The sequence below is a fragment of the Lepisosteus platostomus genome, chromosome 10 (genome assembly GCF_059453375.1).
Source record: "Lepisosteus platostomus isolate fLepPlt1 chromosome 10, fLepPlt1.hap1, whole genome shotgun sequence".
Taxonomy (NCBI): domain Eukaryota; kingdom Metazoa; phylum Chordata; class Actinopteri; order Semionotiformes; family Lepisosteidae; genus Lepisosteus; species Lepisosteus platostomus.
The window spans coordinates 51003493-51016688 of record NC_142620.1 but is presented as its reverse complement, the minus strand read 5'-3'; the positions used below and the strand labels follow the sequence as shown (position 1 = coordinate 51016688).

The window sequence follows — 13196 nt, the reverse complement described above, 5'->3', positions numbered from 1 at the left end:
ACAGCTTTATAGACTGATGAAGACTCTGGATTTATTCATGCATTTCATTCTATCTGCAAACCAATAAAACCTAGAAGAACTCGCTAAAGGAGGGCTCGCGCTCCGCCACACTCTGCCTGCTGTGCTCTAACAGGTGTACAGAGAGCTGCAAGCCGGGATCAGGCACGCTCCCAGAGTTCAGCGCTGGAAACCGCACCCTCTGTGGGGGTTCGGCTCGCAGACCCCCGGCCGGGACAGGTGCGCGGATCTTCCTGTTGCCGTGAAGCATTGGCGTGGGCCCCGCCCTCCATCCTTCCCGCTGTCAAAAAAAAACAAGCCGCTGCTTTTCGGAAAGCAAGGCCCCCCCGGGCCCGACGAGCTGGTGGGCAACCGCAGCAACAGGGCGCCGAGTTTGCCAGGCCTGAGCCAGCCAACCTGGGCCTGTAGTGCCTGCGTGCGCAATCCTCAGTCAAGCGGCACTGTGCATGCAAAGCACCCAGCGCTTCCTACCGCACAGTGCACCCGAGCTGCCCCTGCCTTTGTTATTCTAATGCTGTTTTTTTTCTACTGTGCTGCTATCAGATACTAGTTCGCCCCCCCAGGCGTGTGGACCCGTTCCACAAAATATTCCCTTTTCCCTCCTGCAATACAAGAGGGGACCGAGTGGATGAAATGCGTTGTAGTTCTGTGTGTCATTACAGCCCCCCCCCCGGAGAAAATCCAGCCCTGAGGATCTGTTAAAACAGACTGCTGGATTCGCAAAACATTGGAGCAACAGCCAGCGTTTCAGAGCCTCGTCCGTTTCTCTGCCCCCCAGTGTTTTTACAACAGTTGCGTGTGCACCGGGGCGTGATCGCTGCGAAAATGGTTCCCAAGATTCCAGCTACGAAAGCTTGAGGCTGTCATGTGTCGATAATAAAGGGATCAGGGCAGCTTTTGTTTTTAGTGTGGTGGTATTACTTTTCCGATGACTGGAAGTGAAATAGCCTTACCAGGTTTCCCAGAGAAACTTCTAGAGCTCAACCACTTTTTCGGAAATGAGTCGTTTTTGTAACGGTCAGGTGTGTCTTCGAGCTGTGTTTCTTTTTTTGGTATTCTGGGACGAGTTGCTGAATGGCCCCCAAGACAGTTTAAACTGTGGGTGAGTCACGTATAAATCACATATAGACAACAGCCCAGAAGTCAGCTCAACAGCCATGTAGTTTCTATTAACGTCTGTTAAAAAACCATCCATCCTGCTAACCAGCAGTCGCCTCAGTGGGCTTCTGTTAGAAGGCGGAGTGAAATACAGACCGGGTGGTCAGTGATCTCTGTACTGTAGTTTAGGGCTGGGGGGGTGTGGAGCATGTTGAAGCCGTGTCAGAGAGCCTCATACTCAACTGAAGAGAAACATAATAACTACACAGCTTTGCACATTAGAAAAATTACAGTCATTCCCAATTTCATTTTTAGATACATGTATTTTTACACACATGAAAGGGGAGTGAAGTGTGAGCTGTGCTCCTGGCGCTCTCAGATGAGGTCCTGATTTGTGCTCTTGAAGCTGACACCCTGGCTTCTTTCAGGAAGCCTCTGGAAGAGATCCTGGGATCAGTTAACTACTTCCAGCCTTCCCCACAGGCTAGGTGGGCCCAAAAGCCTTCATCCCATACCCTTCTTGTGTGTTCGCATTGTGTACTGGTTTGTGTTAGTAATGGTGATGGAAGGAATTGTACGGCAGTGATGAGCAACCATCTGTGCAAATTCCTAAGACCAATCTGCATCAATTCATAAAAATGGCCCTCGTCCGAGAATATTCAATAGGACAAATCATTTAAATCCAGTGCTTCCTCTGGAGATGTAGAAGAAAACAAGATGGGCAGGAGAGGCATTATAATAACTATATTGCATTACCCCATATTAAATTATTATATCAACTCTTTCGGAGCACTATCGACGAGCCCCCTGAGGGAGGGGTCACAGTCAGTGTGCATTCAACTTTTCATACTGCCAGGGGGCTGCTATCTTGCAAATATCCCTCCTCTTTCGATGCAGAGCAGAAAGAAAAGTTTCCAGTGGCTAAAAAAAGCTGCAGGTTAAATTAGCCAGCTTTGTTCCGGGAGACAGCCCCGCCCACTCCCATCTGGAAAGCAGTGGCGTGATATTTCCTGGTCATCCCTGCCCTGGAACTGTGGAATCGGATTCTCTCTCTCTCACTCCTGGCTTCCTCCTCACCGCCATGACAGCGCGGAGCTACAAAGTGCTTGTGGAGTTACAGGGCGTTCTTAGAGCCTTTTCCGTCCTTTCATGTTCAATAAGTGCATACTCTGATACAAGGTTGTCGTGAGCCAGAGCCCAAACAGAGCCTTTAGCCAGCAGCCATATCACCCTGCAACTCACCACTGGCAGCCCCACTGGAGCTCAGCGGGTGTGAGGCTGGTCGGTACCTGGATGGGAGACCTCCTGGGAAAAACTAAGGTTGCTGCTGGAAGAGGTGTTAGTGGGGCCAGCAGGGGGCGCTCACCCTGCAGTCCATGTGGGTCCTAATGCCCCAGTATAGTGACGGGGACACTATACTGTAAACAGGTGCCGTCCTTCGGATGAGACGTAAAACCGAGGTCCTGACTCTCTGTGGTCATTAAAAATCCCAGGGCGTTTCTCAAAAAGAGTAGGGGTGTAACCACGGTGTCCTGGCCAAATTTCCCATTGGCCCTTACCAATCATGGCCTCCTAATAATCCCCATCTATGAATTGGCTTCATTACTCTGTTCTCCTCCCCACTGAGAGCTGGTGTGTGGTGAGCGTTCTGGCGCACTATGGCTGCCGTCGCATCATCCAGGTGGATGCTGCACACTGGTGGTGGTGGAGGGGAGTCCCCATTACCTGTAATGCGCTTTGAGTGGAGTGTCCAGAAAAGCGCTATATAAGTGTAAGCAATTATTATTATTATTTTTTAAACCAATGAACACCTGACCAGCCTGTCTTGAGGCTGTGGGAAGAACGTGAGCACTCCACACAGAATCGATCCTGTGATCCAAGAGCTGTGTGGCAGAAGTGGTGTCTAGAACAGCCCCGTGCCTTAAAAATGACCAGAAACCGAATTTTAACTCCTGAAATGAATGCACTAAGAAGGAAGAGTTCACGCTTCCTCTTCAAAGACCGTCCTGAAGGGATGAGTGCCAGGGTTGTTTTCTTAGTGGAACAGAAACTGGTTAAGCAAGATTTTATTCATGTGGAAGCCTGGTAACTCAGACATGCTGGTTCTGAGGCTCTATTTGCAATGGAAATGCGAAGCTTCGATTGCTAATCAAAGCTGGCACGATGCTTAGCTGGCTGATCCAGCTCCAATTAAAAAGATGTCATTGATGCACAGTAGGAGTCCTTGTGATATTTAGCAGCTCTGGCCCCTCACACTGCGGTTAGTGTTTGGGCAGTGCACTCACCACCTTCTCTCTGTAGGCTGGGCTGATTCAGTCACCATAACTGTCTGGTGAGTAACAGTTCTGTTTTAAATAAATTGCTTAACTGGATTAGATGCAATTCAGCTTCCAAATTATTTGTCTTCTCTGAACATAGAGTCAATGCCATTTATATAACCCCCCTCCCTTTTTCCCAGCTCCTCCTGGAACCTAATTCAAAATTTTATTTTGCTTGGATCATCATTAAGGCCCACTTTTTTGTCACAGGCCAGTGTGATTGCACGCTCAGTTTCATCACTGGTCCATTAAGAGAGAAAAAAAACGTTGAAAGGGGAAACGTTTAATTCCCACCTGTGGAGGTGTTTTAGGAAAGTTTTTCCAGCCGAAGTGTTTTAGTGTCAGAGTGAGCAGTTATTCGCCTCAGCATCCTGGACTAAACTGCTTCCTGGTTTCATCCCCTTAGTTTAACAGGCAGCTATGAATGTATTACACAAGTCCTTCTCCCAGCAGAAGAGACGGATCAGAGCTCCTGAGCTTATTAAGAGGAGTATTATGTGGACGATAAAGCTCGTCATATTTGTAAGAGCTAAACCACAGTGCCGTTAGGACAGTGGTACAGAAGTTGCACTTTGGGGAAGTACAATGCCACAAGTTGTTAAAGTGCTTTTTTAAACAGCATGGTTTTAACGATTGTGGGTGCTTTTTTTTTCTTGTTTTACGAACCCTTTTCTAAAAACAAAACCATGCATATTAGTTTTGAAGTTCCCTGTTTTAATTCATCTCACTGGGAGTTACAATGCCCTGACTGTTTCACCAGGAAGGCTGTGTGTCTCTGTTTAACCTAAGATAATTGTGGTATGTTATGGGGTTGGGGAGAAGCTCAGAAACACGGCAGTTGTGTGTGTGTGTGTGTCTGATTCGATGACTCACAGCGGCCAGAGAGATGAACAGGTCTGGGTTAGGGCAGGGGGAAAGGGGAAGGCTATGTACTTTTAAACATGTTCCACAGCAGCTGCCTCTCCTGAGGTCCAGTCCCAGGACTCTGGCCCTCTCCAGGCGCAGCTCCATGTCTCTCTGCAGGTCGTAATGATTTTGCTCATCTGAGGTACAACAACACAGATCAGTTACCCATCATGCACTGCCACTCTAGAAAAGAAGAGGACAGGTTCTGTGTAGGTGTGCTATAGAGTATATCACGCATGCAACTGAGTGTCCTGCTCTCCTCCACTCCCCCTGGGAAGATCCAGGCTTCCAAACTCCTGGGCAGCACAGATGGCTCCCAGCAGCCTCCCTGCTTTAACACAAAAGCTGCTTCCGTGGTTTGAGTCCGGATCCCCTGGACCAGCGGGGAGACCGGGGATGAACCAACCACCGGGGGTCTGACTCCAGCCAGAGCAAAGAGAAGTCAGTCTCGGTTCAGAGAGCAACACCCCTCCTCCCCCCCCCAGTTCCAGAGAACGTCAGCTCACTGCGGCACCTCTGTCTCTGCAAGATGGTATCAGAGTGGAAGTGCTCACAGCACACCAATTATCCCAGCTCCTGCTACAGCTCAGCTGCATGATGAAAGATCCCCATGCAGGGCCTGTGCTGCAGCCATAGCACCATTCCGTCAGTCAGAAATTGAAACAGAAGATCAGTTACAGTCGAGAGGAGGCCCTTCAGGCAGGCAGCAGCTCATCGATCCAGGGATCTGGATTATCGTCTTCAGCTACAGGCTTGTTCCACGCTCCCACAACCCTCAGTGTAGAGACGGGCCTCCGGCTCTCAAGCTGGAGTGCTCTTCCACCCAACCCCGTGGCAGGACAACAGTGGGCCGCACCGCACCCCGCCGCTGGAGAGGACAAACTAACGGCTCGGCCCCAAAGACGGTGACGCAGGACTGAGGCCGGACAGCTTCCGGCACCTCCTCCCAGCCAGAAAATACTCCCAAGAATCACAGCAGAATCAGACTGGAGGTCCTGCACCAGTGCAGCCCTAAAACACCTTAAACATTAAGCAAAACCCCTCCTTTTATATATTGATTTTATTTGCTGTATAGCGTACAGGTGTAGCACATAGACAGACAAACGTGCATCTGATAAGAACAGCACTCGTCATACTGACGACAGCCGCTTCAGACCGAGAGTCACAAACCGAGACACCTGTCGGACCTCACACTCAACGGCAATCTTCTAGACTTGCGTGCACACCTGCGTCTTCTTGAGCGACGTGGCTGGGCTAGCTTGTTCCACGCTCCCACAGCCCTCTGTGTAAAGCAATGCACGGGGCCATGACAGCTCCAGGTCATTTTCATATTCAGCCCTGAGGCCTGGCCTTGGTGAGGCCCACACACACACACACACACACACACAGCAGGCTGACCCTGTCACAGCAGGGTAAAAGGACGCTCTCTGTGCGTGCAAGCCTCATCTTCTGAGGGGGACCCCCAGTTATCAGAGCAACCGGCCTGAGGACGCCTGGAATCGCACAGGGCTTCTCCCACATGCCTCCCGAATCAATATTCTTTTCAAAAATGAAAACAAAATGCTTGGGAGGATGATTCGGCTTCGGCCTCACCTCATAACCCAGAGGATGTGTGACTGCACGAGGACGGCAGAGAGGAAGTGACATCATGAAGCTTCAGGTGACCGAACCCTGGATTTCGGTCCGTCTCGCGCAATACATGGAAATGCAAGACTGAATTAACCGCATCAACGGTTTGAGATTTTTTTAACGCTTTGATACGGGGGGGAGCTAGAAACGTTGTGCACGTTAACGTCCGTAATAAATAACTGCTCTCTCCTGAGGGTTCTGTATCAGTTTCGCGGTACTTCACCACAACGCGCCGTGATTCTGCAGGTCAGGGAAGGGGTGAGCCGCTGGGCCGCTTCTGGGGGCAGACAGCCTGTTGGTCCACTTCAGACACGGGTCTTCAAAAACAGACGCTGGGAATTAAAATCACGCAAAAGGGTGATGGTTCGCAGATGTTGGCGATTGCAGTGCACTCTATAATGCTTCATTCTGCTTGGCCAAACTAACAGCACCAAACTTTCTCCTTGTACAGGACAGCGAACCATTAATAATGAGATCCTCCACAGTATCGGTTATAAGCGTTGAGACAGGACGGGGAGCAAATGAGTGTCTTGGGCACGGGAAGTGATCTCGTTACCAGCAAATACAACAGCGAAAATGACAACCATAAAAATGGAAAACTCTAAAAAAAAAAAGCACAAGCTCCTAGCAGCATCGCAGACTAGACTTCTGTTCCTCGGGTTTCAGTTTTTAGGTTCTTCCTTTTTTTTTTTCCACATTCCGCCCGGTAACAGCGTGGGGTGTCCGTAGCCAATCAGCGCCCGGCTGGCCCAGCCAATAGGAGGACGAGAAGCCGCAGGCGGAAGTAGTGATGAAGAGGGAAGTGGACGGAAGCTGCCGAGGGTGACGTCAGCTGGATGTTGTGTTTGGTCATATTTTTATTCTCTGCACACACGACACGCCCCCCCCAAACTAAATATGCTAGAGTGTCATTAAGCAAATTGCGACTGAACAGACTCGCCTCGTTACAATCCTTAAGAAAATACAACCCTCGAAGACCATTAGGAAGGGGGAAATGAAGTTGTTGTGATGACTTTTTGAGTGGGAAATCAAAGCAGCGTCTGTGGTCTGACCCGTTTTTTGTTGTTACATTTTCACTTCTGGCCAAGACAAAAGTCGCGCAGGCGATTTTGAAAGCGGTTTTTTTTTAATCATTGGTGGCGTTTTTGAGATGTTGGCTGATTTAACATGAACTACTGGCTGTGATTTCTAGATAATAATGCCATTAACCGTTGACAACAGACATACGTGTTACTGAAAAAACTAATTAACAGTATGCAGCCAGACCCCCTTGGCTTATCTGGCCAGCTTTGTACTCGTATGAATACAGCTACAGACAGGAGAATACGGGGGGGCACTTAATTTAAAATCGATTCACGCCAAGGGGAACGTTAAATATTAGGAAATCTGCTTATTAAAAGTTTTCCATCAAAAACAACAGCAGTGTCACAAACTGTAATTAAGTATTTAATTGGGTGGGATATCCGTCTTCATTTGCATTCTGTGTTTTTAGGTGATCTGAATCAAGTGCCTGAATAAAGCTGCCTATTATTAATTGTTGTCACACCTGACACTAATTTCTATCGTCCTCCTTTCTCTCGTCCATTGTATATATTTTGTATAAGTCAAGACCTGCAAACCAGTCCGGTTTTCTCTATTGGTGTGACGTATGCTGCACCCCCGTTTTCTTATAAGACTTTTCACTGCCTGCAAGCTCACATTACGGTAGTTTAATCCGGAAAAAAGGGAGCGACAGCCCATTTTGGGGGGGAGAATAATGTAATAATGTTTATTCCCAGCAATCTTTGTTAGTAACAATAACAATCGTTTTCAGTGTTGATTTCCAGCGCGTGCGACCCCGACGTCAAAAACCTTAAAAAAAAATACAGGGAGAGCTGCTACAGAACACGAGCCAATAAAATAATAGCAAATAATACAAATAATAACGTCTGCGCTACTTTGCCGACTCCTTAAATCCTATCGAAAAGTTGTGCTGTGTGCGCAAAACATCTTGTTAAACTCGCTCCCAAAACAGTGTGGTCAGCAGGCGATAAATTCAGTTTAAGATCAAATTGCAAAACCCCCCTTATGAAACACAGTGCCTGACGTGTAAATTCTTTGTAAACCGGCATACCGGGATACTAACAGGATTTAACGACGACATTTCTAAACAAAACTCCGGTTCACTGATCAAAGTGTATAAAATGTGTATGATACCAGGGTTTCTCTCCACATTTCTTGTAACAAGGTTTGTACGGTTTACCAGTACATAAATAAAACAGCTCGGAAAACATTAGAATCCTGTTTAAAAAAGTCGATGGGTAGCCATTTTATGAATGTGAGCCAGAAAACGGAATTTTTGTGGTAATAGAGGAGGTCAAGTTTAGGACGCAGTGCCCGCGAAGCTCTGAAAAACAACCAGTGCCGTTGAAAATGACGTTAAGTAAAAATCCCTTTAAACTGGGAATATCCTGCCAACTGGAAGCGAGTACCCCGAGCTGAAAGAGGCTGATACCGAGGGAACTTTGAGAAGTTTTTCCTGGTGTGGCAGATTTAACAGATGGGATAATACCGGATTTAGGCCAACCGAATCAGATTCATACGATTGTACTGTATGTTTGTCCAAAAACACGCCTGACCAAAACAAAGACAATAAAGTAAATAATGTCCGTTTCAGCTGAAGTTTGAACCTTTACGGAAGCAGTTCATTTTCGTTAGCGCGGACAGAGACATCCTCGTACCGGGTGTTAACAGAGAGAAACAGGCCCCACTTTCTTAATTAAAGTCCAAATCATAAGACCCAACTTTTCTTCCCAGACTATAGCACCACATTTATAGTGCATTTCCTCTGAATCACTAAAATTTAACTTTATTATGCTGGCTCACTTATGCAAAGTGACTTACATTTGTGCCCATTCATACAGCAGCATCAGTCTGAGAGAAGTACCTTACTCTAAGTGTACAAGAGCAGTGCTCTACGCAGCATTGGAACCCATCGCCTTCTAGCTCTGAATTCAGAGAACTGAACTTCTCCGCCGCATGGGGTTAGTGCAGTGAGCACAGAAGCAGATGTTTCACAAAAATAGCTCGGGTTGACTGTGAACAGGGGATGTTTCAGGCTTTGTTATTCTGACACCTGCAGTGAAGCAGCCTGGTTCGACTGGCTGAAGAATGAGCACTGTCTTTCCTCCAAAGCAACTGAAAGCTGCCGCTCAAGTCAGACTGTTTTCAGGTGACTCAAGTCCGGGGTCGATAACAGGTCCTAACCTTGATCGCCTGAGCCAGTACAGGTGCACCTAATCTGCTTACCTTCTCGTCAGTGACAGATCGGGTGAGTTTGTCGTGACGTTATGGGATCTGTAGAGCACTAGGAATGCTGTCTCTCGCTCATCGGCATTTAATTGCCGTTGCTGTTGCAGGCTCCTTCCTCTCTGTTGTCAGGGACACACCGGCCTTTTGCCTTTCGCACGCTAACAACATTTTAGCTTCCGAAGACGGAGCTTCTCAGCACTGGGCTCACCCTGTTCTTCTTTTATTTAGCCAAATACGTCACTGGACACTGGTGAGCAGGAGGACCAGATCAAAACGGAGCTCGGGAAAAATATGAGAGGGCACAAGTGGAAAATACATAATTGAAAACCAAGAACAGGAGGCACGTCTTTACACAAAGGGATGTGGGGGTATGAAACAAAAAGCCCAGTCATGATGTTGAAACTCATACCCTGGGCTCTTTGCAAATTAAGTGGCTGGGATCTGCAAATTATTAGCGAGAAACTGCCACAGAGTCTAGATGGACAGAATGGTCTCTTCTCGTCTGTAACTGTTCTGGAATTCTTAAGAGCCAAGCACCTTGATCACTGTACCTCACACAAATAACCCACCTGGGATTAAATCCCACAGCCGTCCAGTTACGAGGGCCAGAGCCCTGACCTCTGCTCCCCACTGCTGTCACAGGCCACGATGGTAATTAGTTTAGACAGCTTGAACTAAGCAGGCCAGCATCAGCTTAGTATAATTGTGGTTTACCCTTACTGGCCATAATTAATACCTTTATTCCACAATTGTTGCACTGCCCGGATCACAATACATCTTTCAGAAGAGCATTAAAACTGTTTGCCACGCTATGAAAAACACAAGGAAATTCTAGCCTTTGTTGTTTAGAGAATTGCTTCCTGTGAGCAGCTTCAGCAGCGTAATTCATGCAATCGTGAAATGTCAGCATGCAAATCAGCAGATTTGCAAGCACTGCAGACTGCAACACAAGACAATCATCCCTTACAGGAAGCGACAGGATTTCCAGTACGAGACATTAAACAACAAGATCGGGCCGGGCTGCAGCAGGCTGCGTCTTCACTTCTGTGAAGCTCTAAGCCAATCGAAATCTACATGGAAAGGATCCTTCCTGACATCTGTGCTTTCCGGAGGATGCTGGGAATGAACAGATCTGCCCAAGTCGCTCTGCAGCGCAGAGTGAAGGGTTCTCAGAGGTTGTGACTAAAGGGCCTGAAGAGTGCCGTACTGGGCATCATGCAGAGCACTTCAGTGATGTCCATTTTTACACAGATAACATTATCAGAGATTTAGTAAAATGGACATTAATACATACACTTTGGTCTAAGAAATAGTAAACCCAGTACAGAAGAGACAGCAGCGATCTGAAGCCAGATTAATTCAATCACTGAGGAAAAACGATGGTACAATAGCTCTGTCAAATGCAGAATAGAAACCATTTAGCTGCCACTTCCAGATACATTTTAGAGCAGAGGTGTGCTGTGCGAAATACTGTGATAGAATAGCAATTATTTCAAGAAATAAGCTTATTGGAGTTTTTACTGACATTTTCACCTGTTGGACTGCTGTTACGGTATGTGAAAACAGATGCATAAAAATGTTCCTTCACAGAATTGTAGTTTTAATATCAATTCGTTTTTTTAAAAGAAAAATATGAAACCATACTTAAGTGTACCAAGCAGTCCTGGTTAGTTTGGTTTTAGTGTGCAATGTGTAGCACTGTACAGAAATAATATTACTTACAACCTGCTGGTTAGGGTTGAAGGCTGTGTATGAATAAACCCATCCAGTCACATTGTGGGATTTCGGGCCACTGAGCTGTCCCAAAAGGCCATTCTTTGAAGTCCTTAACAGAGTGAGGGGCATGTAGAATATTATGCCTCAAAAAATGAAACTACATTTCCCATAAGCACTAGCAACACTTGTTCATTTACGCCACCTCCAGACTTGGTATAAGGCAGACTTGAATAGTCCAGTACGTGCACCCAACTATCGAGATATGAAATAGCAAAAAATCATTACAGTATTACAATGCAGAATAAACATTACAAACGTTTATGCTGCAGAATTGCAGTCCTCCCAGCTGCCATCCTACTGTTATCAGAAAGCTGGTTTTCTTGGTGAGGCGTGCAGTAGGCTTTTCAGCAGAGGTACCACAAATAGTCCCTGAGAGGACAGCACAGAGCAGGAAGTCCATCTCCACTCCCACATTTCAGCAAAGAAGAACCAGGAACTTGGCCATCCCACTGGCTTTCACACTGGGACAACACCGGATTCCTAACAAGTGCCCCTCTCGGAGACTGAAGAGGACAGCCCAGGAGATGGAGAGACTTCTGCTTTAAACCACAGCAATATGGCCTCCAGGCAGAATCCGTTGTCTTGGCAGGACAGCTTTGTGGTTCTGCTCCTACCCTGGACATGATGACTGTCCATCTCGGGGCCGCAGAGCAAAGGACAGTTTCGAATGGCCATTCAAAACCCTTCATACAGAAAGGGACAGCTCAGCCAGTGTGTCATGCAAACTCCAAACAGAACATGCTCCAGTGCTAGGCTCATACGCCCAACTGTTTTCAGTCCCTTGTTCTGAAGTCGTTGACAAACTTTTATATGTGTATATAAAATACTTTATCTTTCAGCAATGTATTAGAATTCGTTTCAGATTTGAGAATTCACAGTATGTATTAGAATTCCTTTCAGATTTGAGAATTCACAGTAACTAATCTTTGTCCATTAATAGGGAGACAAAGATTGAGAATGTTACTACTGTAGAAACCTGGTCCAAAACCTCTAAAAAATTCACAATAAACATAATTATCTTTTCTCAAGGACTTTGAACAAAACTGCTCTGTGGCAATTCTGTATTAATCCTATTAGCAAGGAGATTCTTGGCTTTTCTGTTTTCTTCAAATGTGAGACTGCACGAGTATTCTGTTCGCTTCCGAAGATGGGCAGTGTAACAGTTGCTCTCATTAGTTTTGCTAATTGTCCTGCCCTGTGGTGTCCTGCTTCATCGCAGAAGTCTTGGAAGAGAGCCTTTATGTCCACAACTAGCTGGTGCCCTGCAATATTTTTAAGGAATCAAAAAACAGAATTATTTGCAGAGCTCATGTATTTTTCTGTTGCTCAATAACCGGATTCAGATTAAACGTTACACAAGGTGAACGGTAACTACGCTGAGTTCAAAGAGCCCTTCCAATAATAAAACCTCCACTACAGTTTATTATAAAGTGCAGAGCCTAAGTCACCATGAAAAATCAATAGTTTCTACTCAGTCTTTTGGAGGTCGGAATTTACTTTAAACATCGGACTGCTGCAACATTCTGCAATGCAAATCTGCAAGGTTTCCACAGGAATTCATTTTTTCCCAAAATAATTTTCTTCTAATTTTACTTGTTTTTAGAGGGGGGCAGCTGGGGTCTGAGCAGGGAGAGATGTCAGTTTCTCCTGCCACTGATCCACAGCTCAGGCCTGTCCTGGACACCCTGGAAAACTCAGGCCTCCTGGCGACAGTTCTGGAACCCTTTCACACTGCCTGCCTGTGGCTGCTAGCAGATCTGTCTGATACTGAAAGAGGCTCACACATGGTGTGTGATTGCAAATACGATTCAGTCTGTGATTCAATTGCATTTGCATCCAAATCAAAATGGTTATAATTATTATTGTAATTATATAATTAAACCAGAGGTGTGTTCATCATAAACAGTAATTACAAAATAGGGGATTCCATAACAATGCTTTTGTTAATGTGTTAATCTTTTTTCACATTTTATTTCCATAGGCACAGTCTTAATTGCACCTATATATTCAACAATATGCCTGCTAGAACACATGCTAAAAACCTTCTCATTATTTTGTATCAACGGCAATGTGAATCCTTCCTGAAAAACAGGAGTTTCAAACAGAAAAAAAAAAGTTCCGTTCTGTCCGACAGATATCACATCTGACTTCTAGGGTTTT

The 13196-nt window shown here is 46.2% G+C and overlaps 1 long non-coding RNA gene across 1 annotated transcript; it reads left to right on the top strand.

Annotated features, from left to right (window-relative positions):
- The first annotated feature begins 5964 nt into the window (after positions 1-5964).
- Positions 5965-7503, top strand: LOC148653927 (uncharacterized). Its single transcript, XR_015924882.1, has 2 exons — positions 5965-6073; positions 6683-7503. It is a non-coding gene; the product is annotated as an uncharacterized LOC148653927 (long non-coding RNA).
- The last annotated feature ends 5693 nt before the right edge of the window (positions 7504-13196 follow it).